Source organism: Amblyomma americanum, chromosome 3, assembly GCF_052857255.1.
Source record: "Amblyomma americanum isolate KBUSLIRL-KWMA chromosome 3, ASM5285725v1, whole genome shotgun sequence".
NCBI lineage: Eukaryota > Metazoa > Arthropoda > Arachnida > Ixodida > Ixodidae > Amblyomma > Amblyomma americanum.
The window spans coordinates 33,332,138-33,344,527 of record NC_135499.1 but is presented as its reverse complement, the minus strand read 5'-3'; the positions used below and the strand labels follow the sequence as shown (position 1 = coordinate 33,344,527).

The window sequence follows — 12,390 nt, the reverse complement described above, 5'->3', positions numbered from 1 at the left end:
CGGCCAAGTCAGTCAGTGTATTACAGAGAGCCTTGTCGCGGCCAGTTGCTATCGAGGAATTCCAGTCGACTTGAGGTCTGTTCAGATCCCCACAGACAATCAGTTTACTGTCATGAAGTTTGTGCTTTACGGTATAATCAGTGAGAGCCAAAATGGAGTTGCCACCGTCATCTGGAAGTCGATATACAGCATCAATTCCTACAAATAAATTCCATATCCTAATCCTGCGCCAGGCAGACTCTGTTTCAGAGAGATCAGGCAGCATCACGTATTCGGTATAATTTTTATAAAAAGTGCTACACCACCACCCCGACCAGAGAGGCTATCTTTCCTAATAACTGAGTAATCTGGTGGCAAAAATTCTTTATCGGAAATCGATCTATTCAACCAAGTTTCAGTGACACATATTATTGATGGCTCGTGGCATTCTACAAGGCAGTTGAAGTTAACATAGTCATTTACTAAACTGCAGGCATTCACGATCAAAAGTGTTAGGTTGTGTTTCAGGGGAGGCAAGGATCGTTTTGTGCAATTGTACTGGCGGGCGCTTTAACAAAGAACTTGTTGACATCGTCCCACGATTACCGACATTGTCTATGAATAGGTGGTCAAACTGTAGATGAGATTTGGTGGCGTTCTTCCTATGGAATTATTCCTTAGCAATTTACGCACAGAATGCACGTGCACCGAAAAATCCTCAGTTATGTATTCCTTGGATTCCTTTAATTTGCTAACGTTGCACATATAGCAGACTTAGTTTGAAAGTCTAACACCTTAAAAATCACAGGCGTTACTTTTCCATCTCTTTTAACGCCTAATCGTTGCCGACGCTGGATGCTATTGCATGCCACACCTACCATTGTGGTTAGCTGATTTGAGTAGCGTGCCAGGGGTCTCATCTGGAAGTTCCGCCAAGCCGTGTATGATTAAGTTGTTCTTGCGGGACCGATTGTCAAGATTATCGTTTTGGTCAATGCTATGCATAATGCCCTTTATGCCAGTGAGAGTTTCTTCCAATTCTTCAACACGCAAGGCGGTGTCATTTGTAGCAGCAGAAGCCGCTTCTAGTTTTGTGAAACGATCGTCAAACAGGGCAATCATAGCAGTGAGGGCAGCGACTTCTTGGCTAATGTGGGCTTGACTTGCTAGTAATTCACCCAACATATTTTCTGATCCCGACTCAACATCATGTTCAAGGGTGGTCCAGGGTTAGCCTCAGCATCACCAGAAAGAAGGAGCAAACTTTTTGCAATCCCTGATAACAAACAACTGCTAGTTTCAGCAAGCACAACAAACACAGTGGGGTCTGCCAACAGCACTAGAAATCTATAATCGCTTCTATAGCACCTAGTTATGAAATTCACCCACCTGTAAAGCGAAGCAAAAAAAACCTCAGGAAGCTGTCCATGATGCCGCGAGATCCTGAAGCAGTTCATGGAGGGCGATGGCCTTTGAAAGGTGTGTCAGCATCAAACCGCACGTGAAAGCTAACAAATTGTCCATAAAAATGCTGCATGCAGGTCCTTGCTTGAGGCAGGATAAATTTTCCGCATATTTTATGCACTGCTCGGCAAGGCAAGTAATGCGCGGCGATTACAGTTTTGTGCACAAAATTGGCATGGAAGCATTGGGCATTGTGAAAAAGCATTACACTTAGCGTCAAATGTCCAATGCGGTTCATTGGATGTTCGTTATATGCCACTGCACAAAAATTTTACTTTGTAACAACGAGATGTCAGTTATATGGGAGCTTCCAAGGGGAATAGCCAACTCCTTCATTATAACCATTATTTCATCGCAAACCATTTTGTTATAGTCAGGTTTGACTGCACCTGTCTTTTTTGCAGTCAAGGTATCTCCAGTGTGTCACTGTGCATTTGGAAGGGCCCTTATTTTCAACATGGATCTTGTACTTCATGTTGCAGATCTCTGCTCCAGTCAAGTAGTGTCCAATCCATCACTACAGGGGGAATGTGCGTTTCCAACAAGAAATTTGTACTTTATGTTGCATATGTCTTTTCCACTCAGAGCATGTCCAGTCCATCTCCACAGGTGGATATGCATCTGCAATGATCCTCTTAACAGAGACTCATACACTCAGCTTTGCTTCTATGGCTTCCATCTGAGTGGCTGGCAAGCGCTGGTGCTTCATACTCTTCTTGTGGTCACAGTGCTTAGCCTGGTACTCCATAGTTATCTTGCTCACTTTCTTGTGTGACGACCATAGTTGCAAAACAATGCGTGGTCCTTAAACACTTGTTCTCAAACTACATTTATATTGGAACCAGTCTTTATGCTGGAATACCATTTCCTTTCCTTTCGTAGTTGCTCTCTGGCTGCAGTCTGTCAGGTTGGCATTGACAGTGCACACATTCAAGCTGTCCTAGGCCGCCGCAGTGGCAGTGGTTATGACGCTAGGCTGCTGACCCGAAAGACTCGGATTCAATCCCGGTCGCGGCGGTCGAATATCGATGGAGGCGAAATTCTAGAGGCCCGTCTACTGTGTGATATCAGTGCATGTTAAAGAACCCCAGGTGGTTGAAATTTCTGGAGCCCTTCACTGCGGCGTCCCTCATAGCCTGAGTCGCTTTGGGACGTGAAACCCCCATAAACCCCATTCAAGCTGCTCAAGTACACTTCGCCCTGAGAAATATTGTTACATGCAAAATGTTTTCATACGCATAAAATGTATTGCATTGGGTTATGTATCTACTGTATCTTAGTGTTCAGTTTTGCTTTGTTATACTGAGATGACTTGGGAGTCAATGTACCGCTCATAGGCGGCAAGTTTTCAATCTGCCGAAAGGAGGAAGGTGGGCTCCAATTAGCACCCTCTCTCTTTTTAATTGTTTCCCCTCTCTCTCTCTGTCTCCCCCCCCCCATGCATGCTCCTTGGCAAGCGATATATATGCGGATATACAGTAAACATCAGTTTTGGCTTGAGTTGAGCGAATATGATATACAGAATGACCCCATGGTTCTTAAAATACTAAATAAATTAAATAACAAAAATATCTGAAAAATACTAACCTCTAGGTAGACGTCCATAATGTCCATAGTCGAAGTGAAAGGAAACACTGGGCAACACAAGCATTTCCACAACATGCTAACAATTCTTATATCACAGACTCATTACAAATTATTCATTTGTAAAAACCACTGGGCAATGCAAACATTTCCACAATAAGCTAACAATACAAATACTAAAAAGATTTTAAACTTTTCATGTCTAAGGAACACTGGGCTCTACAAACATTGCCATAGTATGGCAACAATCCAAAATGTAAACATCAAAACTGTAAACCAACTGCCAAACTCTATACAAAACAAAAGACAGAAATTGGAATCAAAGAGCAAAGGTTGTAATGGGGAAGCGGAAACACGAGGAATTGAATGCTGATTTTATGGGAAGGGGTAATTTGAACTGTCACAGTTTGAAGAAAGCTGGCATACTTTGATGAAGTTCACTGTCGTTTGTTTCATACAAAGGCTAGCATGAAATCAAGATTGTTTCTTTGCACAGTTGATCTCCAAATAAAGTTGCCCGCGATGCCACTGAGATTTATTTTGCAAGTCAACTCTGTGTGCCCATGGAAAAGTGCTATGTGAATGTGATTTAATGAAATCCACAACACACTCTCAGATTTCTGTTGCCTCTGAATTCCATCACTTCTTGGAAGCACCCGCTTGTTATCTTGTTGCGTAGAAAGGTTATCCATGCCCATATAGTAAAACTAGTGTTGCGCGCTTTCTATGCGAAAAGGGAAAAGCAGAGTTAAAGAAGAGCTATTTTGAAAGGTGCGCTCATAGTTGATATTTCGGATCAAAACATGATCCTAATGCTTGGGGACAGTTCGAAGTCTTCAAAACGACTATGTTCAAGCACAAAAAACTGCACTTATCAAGTGGCCAGTCATTTGATTCCGCATAGAGACTTGGAACAGGAGACGTTTGGTGAGCTCCTGTTGCCAGTCAGATCCTTGATGATGAACTGGATCTATAACTTACTATTGTCGCCTTTCGTAAGTGGGAAACAAGTCTATATGTATCCGTGGCAGTTTAAGGTCATGCTGTTCTTGCAGTGTGATTAGGCAGCTGTAATTCTTTTAGAGAATTTGTTGCTGGACTAGTTGGTTTTGGTCCATTCTGAATTATTTAGGGTGCAAGGACGTCCTGTGTTTTTCGACCTTCGTCCTGTCCTTGCGCCCTAAATAATTCAGAATGTAATTCTTTAATTAATTTGTCCAGAACCGTACGAAACAAGATATGCTTCCCCCTAACCACATCATTCAACCTTCGAGGGGGACAGAGGAAAAAAAAGGAGGGGGGCTTCAGCCCTTAAGCCCCCTCGCAGTCGGCGCTTATGGTACTACTTGCAGAAGCAAAGCTGCACAACAGTTTTGCTGGGCTAAGACCTGTGCAACTTGTGTATACTGCGTACACCTTTTGCACGACTTTCAACAAAACCTTTTTCGTGACAGCGTATGCAGCTCGTTCGGTCGGAAAGCTACATGTCCGCACCGTGCGCCGTAAATAATCGGGGGTTGAGTAAAAAAAAATGTAACATTGCCACACAGTGCTTTGGATGGTGTCATGCAATTCAGCGTTTCGTGCAGCATAAACTTTCTAGGTATATAAGTTAGACCCTAGCTTGCGGCAGGGGTTCGAACAGACTACCTATTACGGGGGGGCCTGCGTAAAAAAAGTTTATCATGGTAATTTGTGGTTCTAGTGAGTGATCAGTGTGTGACAGGTGATGAGTTAATGAAATCATTATAATTGATTAATTAAAGAAAGGAAAAATTGGAAAAGGGGGTTCATAGGTGTCAGATTGCTCTGAATGAAAAGGCACTGCTTGATGATGATAATTAAGAAAATGTAGAATGTGTAGCTGTTCATTTAAAGAATCGAAACAGTTTAAACAATGAAAAGTGCTTGCAAACCTGTCTAACCGCTCAGAATGGGAAGCCTAACCCACAATGCTATTGCGTCATACCCGTAAGGCGCAGCTTAAGTGGCCTCTCCATGTTTTTTTTTTTTGGGGGGGGGGGTTGCAGTTGTGGAGTGGGCATGGGTGGAGTTTAATCCTCATTAACCTCATCTCTTTCTTGCGCTACCACCAGAGCCCAGTGTTGACTACGGCAGCGCCTTTGGACTTATCTGGAAAGGGGCTGTGCAGAAGAAATTTAGTCCTCGCTGTGCGAGTAAGAACGCGCAGTTTGTCTTAATTTGTGTTGTTAATTAATATAAGGCTGCTTCTGTATCATTTTGTAAGCAAAAATACACTTCCGCATCAGTTCCTACTTCACGAGTCCGTATCCATTGCAAGTCAAAACGAGCCTGTAGCCTAGCACAAATCCGAGAAACAAACAAATATGGCGGAGTGCGTGCATGAAACGCGGAGTTACAGTGTAGCGGAGTGTACTTCGACCTGCTGCTTAACAGGCAAAGCCATCGCTAACGTGTAGAATAGTAAGCGAGAGCGATAAATGACATTTAGCTACCGATTCGAGAGAATTAGGGTGCCAAGAGGATCGAATGCGAGTGATTGGTGGCAGCGGCGTTTTTGAAGTGAGTTATTTAGAACGCAAATAACTCTTCTTAATTAGCATGCCGGTACTCAATGTGCAGTGTTTGTTTTCATTGCTTACCTGAGGCGGGCTATGCTTTCGTACAAGTGCGGTCATAATATGGAGCATGCGTTATACACAGACCAGCTATTGCTTGTGGTGCGATCGCCTAAATACAAGCACAAGAAAAAGCTTATCTTCTCTACAGTCGCCGCGAGAAAAGTTACACTTTGAAGCGTGGACCTTACTCTTTCGGCCGCTCCTGTGCATGAGCCTTAAAAGTTTTCGGAACACTAAAAACACGAAAAACGTGCAATTCCACATCGCCCAGAGGCCCAGCCAGGTATTGATAGTACTGCCTGCAAGCTAGATGGGCACAAGCACCTTTCCCGGAAACCTTGGGCTGCTTTCCAACTTTTTATTGCACGGTGCACATTGCTCGAGCGCTCTGTACAGGGGTGACGCAGACTGTGCATTTTGCAGGTGGCACAGGGAAGTACAAATCATATCCTTGAGTTCGTGATTGTTGCATTCGAATGAAATGTGCTTTAAATCTGCTTTTGTGGCTCCGCAGAGCTTACAATAGGGGGTGTTGACCCCTGGGGAAGCCCTGGAATATGGTGGTTTGGAAATGTGTCTATTTGCAGTTTCCGCCATGCCACCTGTTGATGTATGCTAAGGCTTTTTTCAGTCGGTGGCAGCATCCTTCTGTTGTTTCTATCATGTGTAATTTCGTGGTAGGTGGTCAGGGTGTCTCAGGCCGACCGCAGGACCGGCTCTTGCATTGCCAGGTTAGCGAAACGTCGGGCTAAGTTGCAGGCCACCTCATTCCCGGGGTACAACGTGTGGGCTCGAACCCATATGTTTCTAATGGGTTTTGTGTTAAGATATTGCTCTTTTAGGAGTTGTCTGACGGGCTGTCCAGAGGCCAATGTTGCCGCGTAGAGTGGCAACGATGGGTTTGGTATGGCGACAAGAAGCCTAGCCGTGGGTATGAGGTTTGTGTTGCCTTTGTTCCTTTGATTCTTAGCCGTAGTCTATCTGACTTGATGCTTACAGAAGTGATTTCTGCCTTTAGGGCATTCGTGATGGCAGTGTGGGTGACATTATCAGTCTTTCGTGAGGTCGAGTGCCAGTATAGCTTTAGTGTTGGCGTTAGTCAGTGTGTGTATTACATGTTCAGAAAGCTTGAGCATTATAGCTTGCATACATAGGTTGGCTTGGAAGCCTGTCATCATGTGCGGGAAGAGATTGTGCTTGTCCATGTGGTCCTGTAAACTAGATGGCGCCACACGCTCCAAAACCTTCCGTAAGCATGAGGTTAGGAACATGGGCGTGAGGTTGGTTAGTGAGTTTCTTGCCAGGCTTGGGTATGACTAAGAGAAGTACCTTGGTGTGTTTCCGGGTGTCTGGCAGCCATCCATCTTTCCAGCAGTTGTTGTACTCTGTGATCTCCTGAATAGAGTCCTTGTCTAGGTTTCGGAGTATTTTGTTGGTAAGCTCATCTGCTCCTGGTGCAGAGGATGTTGTAGTTTTCTGCATGGATGCTATTACCTATGGTATTGTTTTGTCTTTTATCATTTTTATGTTTGGGATTGCTGCTGTAGTTGCGAAGAGTTTTTTTTAAATTTTGCATAGGTGTCGTTTCTGCATTTCCTTGATCATCTCTTCGTCGTTGGGTGGGCTTCCATGCACTGTTTGTGTTACTGTTATCTGGGTCTAAAATGTATCTTAGATTTGTTGTCATTATTGTTTCTCGAGCATGGCTTTTGATTTGTCTCTCTAGTTTGGCTGTTCTAACCGTTAGTTCTTGTTGTGTTTGTTTCAGTCATCTCTTTTGTAAGCTATTATGTGTCTGACACGTGTAATAACATACTATCAGTGGCTTTGTTTTCTGCTTCTATCCCTATAGTCTTTGTGGTGTACTCTGCATCCTTCAAGAGTCAGTGCACTCTTTTTGTTCAATCTTCTCGCCATCTGCATTGCCTTGCCTTCTTTCTTATCCCAGTTTACCACTCGTGTCTCCCTTCTTGAGTGTGCTGCTAAGTAATGGTCGCTTCTTAGGTTCTCATTTATGTTTCTGCATTGTGCATGTATGTTGTTTTAGCATAGGGTCAAGTCTGGGCATGTGTTGGCTTGCGCACTATTTCCTATCCTAGTTGGCACTAGCAGATCCATCACATGTGTAGCCATTGCCTCGATGTGTTGCCAGAGGCTCATTCCTTTATTTAAAATTGTTCTGTAACCCCATGCCATGCGTTTTGCGTTGATACTATCAGGGGATTCGTTTTGCTTATTTTTCTGGCTTCATTCATGGCTTTCATTAATATAGGACTCCGCTTTTGGGGTTGCTGTATATATCTAGAATGGAGTATGGGGCCTCGCTTCTTTTTTTGTGCAATGAGCTCAATCAGGGGGTAGCGTGCACCGTTTCATTCTGTGTCGTGCTGTATTTTCGTCATATTTCTGTGGACCAAGACAGCCGTGAGTGGTCTTCGTTCCTTAGCATTTTCACGTTTTACGGTCGTGAACTTTTACTTTTTAGCGTGGAAGCACTGCTGCACGAGCAATCCCAAAAAACCCGAGGAGACTATAAAGCCACAACTTATTTCCCTCGAGGGATACTGGTAACTGCCATTTATTATCAGAGTTGCCGTGAGGTGAAAATTTGCTTGCCCCATACCCAAAATCGGATTAGGGCATTATGTACATTGACTTGGAGTTAAGTATTAGACAAATTCTATTTCTACATTTTTAGAGACGTCGGTAGCCCTTACAGGCTGCCACGTGCTGTGGTTGACCCTTGGTCTAGGATGCCACACCTGGTTGCTGCCGTATTGGCTTGACGTACGAGAAACCTCTGTACATCTCCTTCCTCGCTGGGCAGCGGGTGTTCCCACTGTGTCACGCTTGAGTTGCCTTTTTTCAGATCCAACTCTGCATGCGGGCATGTCCATATTACATGTATGACTGTCGGTTAGCTTGCACCACGGGCATTTGTCAGTGTATTGTGCAGGGCACATCTTTTGGAGCTAATGCAGGTGTGAGCAAGTGCCTGTCTGCAGCCTTCTCTAATCTACCACCTCTTTTGGTTAGCTTTTTGTGCAGGGCTGAGTAGCACTTCCATCAGCCCCTGTAATAATCTAGGATGTCTCAGTATGTCGGAATGGCAGGTTATATGCTTGGACCACCCCTCAAAATTAATTTCAAAACAAAGAGACGCCGACCAGTAAAACGAAAAAATTGTATTGACGTTTCGGCGCCCAGAACGGGGGCCTTGTTCACAATGGAAACACACCAAGAGGGTTCGTCTTTTTAAAAGCTATAGTAATCGCCGTAAAGATCGCGCGTAAATCGGGTTAAGATTGCCCTCGTTACGATTAAGCGTGTGAGCCGTTGTCTGTATCACCAGGGACTCGAGATGAAGCCGTGATGTTGTCAGTTTCTCTTTTTCGATGATTCTTGCTTTTTCCCAATCTATTCTGTGATTTGCCGTCACCGCGTGCTCTGCCAAGGCGTTATTGCGGGTATCTTCTTTCTGCACATCACGAGCATGTTGCTGTAGGCGCTTCTTGTAACTTCCGGTTTCGCCGATGTAAACACCGTTGCAATCTGCACAAGGGATGGTGTAGACAACTCCTGGGAACTTCTCTTTTGGCAACTGATCTTTGACGTTCATCAGTTGTTGTCGCATTTTCTTGACAGGGACATGGGCAACTTGCACGTCATACTCTCGTAATACACGGGCGAGGCACTCACTTGTTTTCGGCACATAAGGAATAGCCGCACGTTTTTTGGGCGGAAGAGGGGCGTCCGGATGACGAGGCCGTGACAGCCGTCGTTCTGTGGACCTGATGAAATGGCTTGGGTAACCACAACTAGTGAGATCTTTTCGTACCCTTGACGCGTCCGCAGCGGCGTCAGTGGTGTTTGTGCATATCTTCTTGGCCCGCTGCATTAAACTGCTCACAACGGCTCTTTTTTGGGCGGCAGGATGGACGGAACTGAAATGTAGGTAGCGGCCTGTATGTGTAGCCTTTCTATACACGCTAAACGACAACTTCTGGCCTTTCCTTGAGACGAGGACGTCCAGAAAAGGCAGACTGCCGTCCACCTCTTCTTCCAACGTAAACTGAATGGCGTCTTCCTGGCTGTTCAGGTGTGTCAGAAACTGGCTCACCGCGTCCTTGTGCAGAATGCAAAAGCAGTCGTCGATGTAACGGAAGAAGACCTTGGGGGCAGGGTGAAAGGAGGTTAACGCGCGTCGCTCCAATGACTCCATGGTGAGGTTAGCAGCCGTCACCGAAACAGAAGCACCCATGGGGGTCCCATGGACTTGCTTGTAGTAGTTTCCCCTAAAAACAAAGTAGGTATTGCTCAGGCAGAAAGCAAGCAGCCGGCGCAGGTCCCGTGCTTCTATTGGCGATCTTTCCGGTAGAGAGGCATCGCTATCGAGCGCAGCGGTGCATACGTCGACAGCAAGGTCAGTCGGTACACTCGTGAACAGGGACTTCACGTCGAAAGACACCATCAATTCACTGTCTTCGATCAGGGTGTTGCGGGTCTTCTCAACAAAGTCGTATGAGTTGCGAACGTGGCAAGTCCCATGGCCAACAAGCGGGGAAAGAACACGGTGCAAGAATTTGGAGAGGCTGTGCAGAGGGGAGCGGGTAAAATCCACGATAGGTCGCATTGAAACTCCTGGTTTATGTATCTTTGGCAAGCCATAAAACGCTGGCGCGGAACCATTGTGGCATAGTAACTTGTAGTAGAGCGGTTTTTGGCTCGGCGGGACGAACTGAAATACGTCGGCGAGAAGCTTCTGTAGTTCCCTCTCCAACTTGAGTGTAGGGTCCTTCTTGAGGCGGACGTACGTGTCACCGTCTTCCAGGAGAGACAGTATCTTGCGGTCATAGTCAGACTTGTCCAAAAGGACTGTCGCGTTTCCTTTGTCTGCTGGCAAAATTACAATATCTTTGTTGTCACGGAGGCTCTTCATAGCGGATTGTTCCTCGCGAGACAAAGCAGAACGGGAAGGCCCGCGATGAATGGCGTTGAGAACGCCCACCACCCGTGTGCGGGCCTCTTCGCGGCGAGTGTTCTCAACTTGGCTGATCGCATTTTCCACAGCGCATACCAACTTCTTCCTATTCGGTGCAGCTCCTAGGCTGAAATTCAACCCCAAATTCAACCCCAACTGATGAACGTCAAAGATCAGTTGCCAAAAGAGAAGTTCCCAGGAGTTGTCTACGCCATCCCTTGTGCAGATTGCAACGGTGTTTACATCGGCGAAACCGGAAGTTACAAGAAGCGCCTACAGCAACATGCTCGTGATGTGCAGAAAGAAGATACCCGCAATAACGCCTTGGCAGAGCACGCGGTGACGGCAAATCACAGAATAGATTGGGAAAAAGCAAGAATCATCGAAAAAGAGAAACTGACAACATCACGGCTTCATCTCGAGTCCCTGGTGATACAGACAACGGCTCACACGCTTAATCGTAACGAGGGCAATCTTAACCCGATTTACGCGCGATCTTTACGGCGATTACTATAGCTTTTAAAAAGACGAACCCTCTTGGTGTGTTTCCATTGTGAACAAGGCCCCCGTTCTGGGCGCCGAAACGTCAATACAATTTTTTCGTTTTACTGGTCGGCGTCTCTTTGTTTTGAAATGTATCCCCCCGGCCAGACGGGATTCCGTCACACTCTCGACTTCATCAACCTTCGCCAGGCCCATGGCCAAGGAATCATCACCAAGATTCGTCAGTATGTTGGCCTCAACTGCCGTATTGCCTCATTCAAGGCTCACCTGAATTTTACTCTAACATGCAAAGCCCGCGCCTTGGTTCCCCGCTCCTTGCGTCTCAACAGACCGGTGTCGACGCCTTTTGGGCTCAGTGTGGTTGGCAAAGCGGAACGTCAGCTCCTGCAAGCAAGAATCTTGGACTGCAAAGGAAAAATCCGCGCACTGGAGAACGAAGCGTTTTTTGCTCGTCGTCGTCTAGAACACCAATCTCCTAATGAGTTCACCAGCATTCAGTTGCACGCAAATCAGAAGATGGAACGTCAACGCCAGAAAGGTGAGCGTGCTCATGACAATAAGTTAGGCAGGCTCCTATCCGAGCACCAGAGAGGGCAGACGATGATTTCAAAACCCGCTGTGCATAACCTTTCATCGTATAAGCCCAACCGAGCTGAAGAGGCTGTTCTGAATTTGGGGTTGAATTTCAGCCTAGGAGCTGCACCGAATAGGAAGAAGTTGGTATGCGCTGTGGAAAATGCGATCAGCCAAGTTGAGAACACTCGCCGCGAAGAGGCCCGCACACGGGTGGTGGGCGTTCTCAACGCCATTCATCGCGGGCCTTCCCGTTCTGCTTTGTCTCGCGAGGAACAATCCGCTATGAAGAGCCTCCGTGACAACAAAGATATTGTAATTTTGCCAGCAGACAAAGGCAACGCGACAGTCCTTTTGGACAAGTCTGACTATGACCGCAAGATACTGTCTCTCCTGGAAGACGGTGACACGTACGTCCGCCTCAAGAAGGACCCTACACTCAAGTTGGAGAGGGAACTACAGAAGCTTCTCGCCGACGTATTTCAGTTCGTCCCGCCGAGCCAAAAACCGCTCTACTACAAGTTACTATGCCACAATGGTTCCGCGCCAGCGTTTTATGGCTTGCCAAAGATACATAAACCAGGAGTTTCAATGCGACCTATCGTGGATTTTACCCGCTCCCCTCTGCACAGCCTCTCCAAATTCTTGCACCGTGTTCTTTCCCCGCTTGTTGGCCATGGGACTTGCCACGTTCGCAACTCA

General features: G+C 46.1%; 1 protein-coding gene across 2 annotated transcripts in view; it reads left to right on the top strand.

The window, feature by feature from the left end:
* The first annotated feature begins 5,366 nt into the window (after positions 1-5,366).
* The window catches only part of LOC144124511 (GTPase-activating protein skywalker-like), a 162,573-nt gene continuing 155,549 nt past the window's right edge, over positions 5,367-12,390 (top strand). For both annotated transcript variants that reach the window (XM_077657229.1, XM_077657228.1), the window contains exon 1: positions 5,367-5,571. The gene's annotated coding sequence lies outside the window, so the exon portion shown is untranslated. The remainder of the gene's footprint in view (positions 5,572-12,390) is intronic.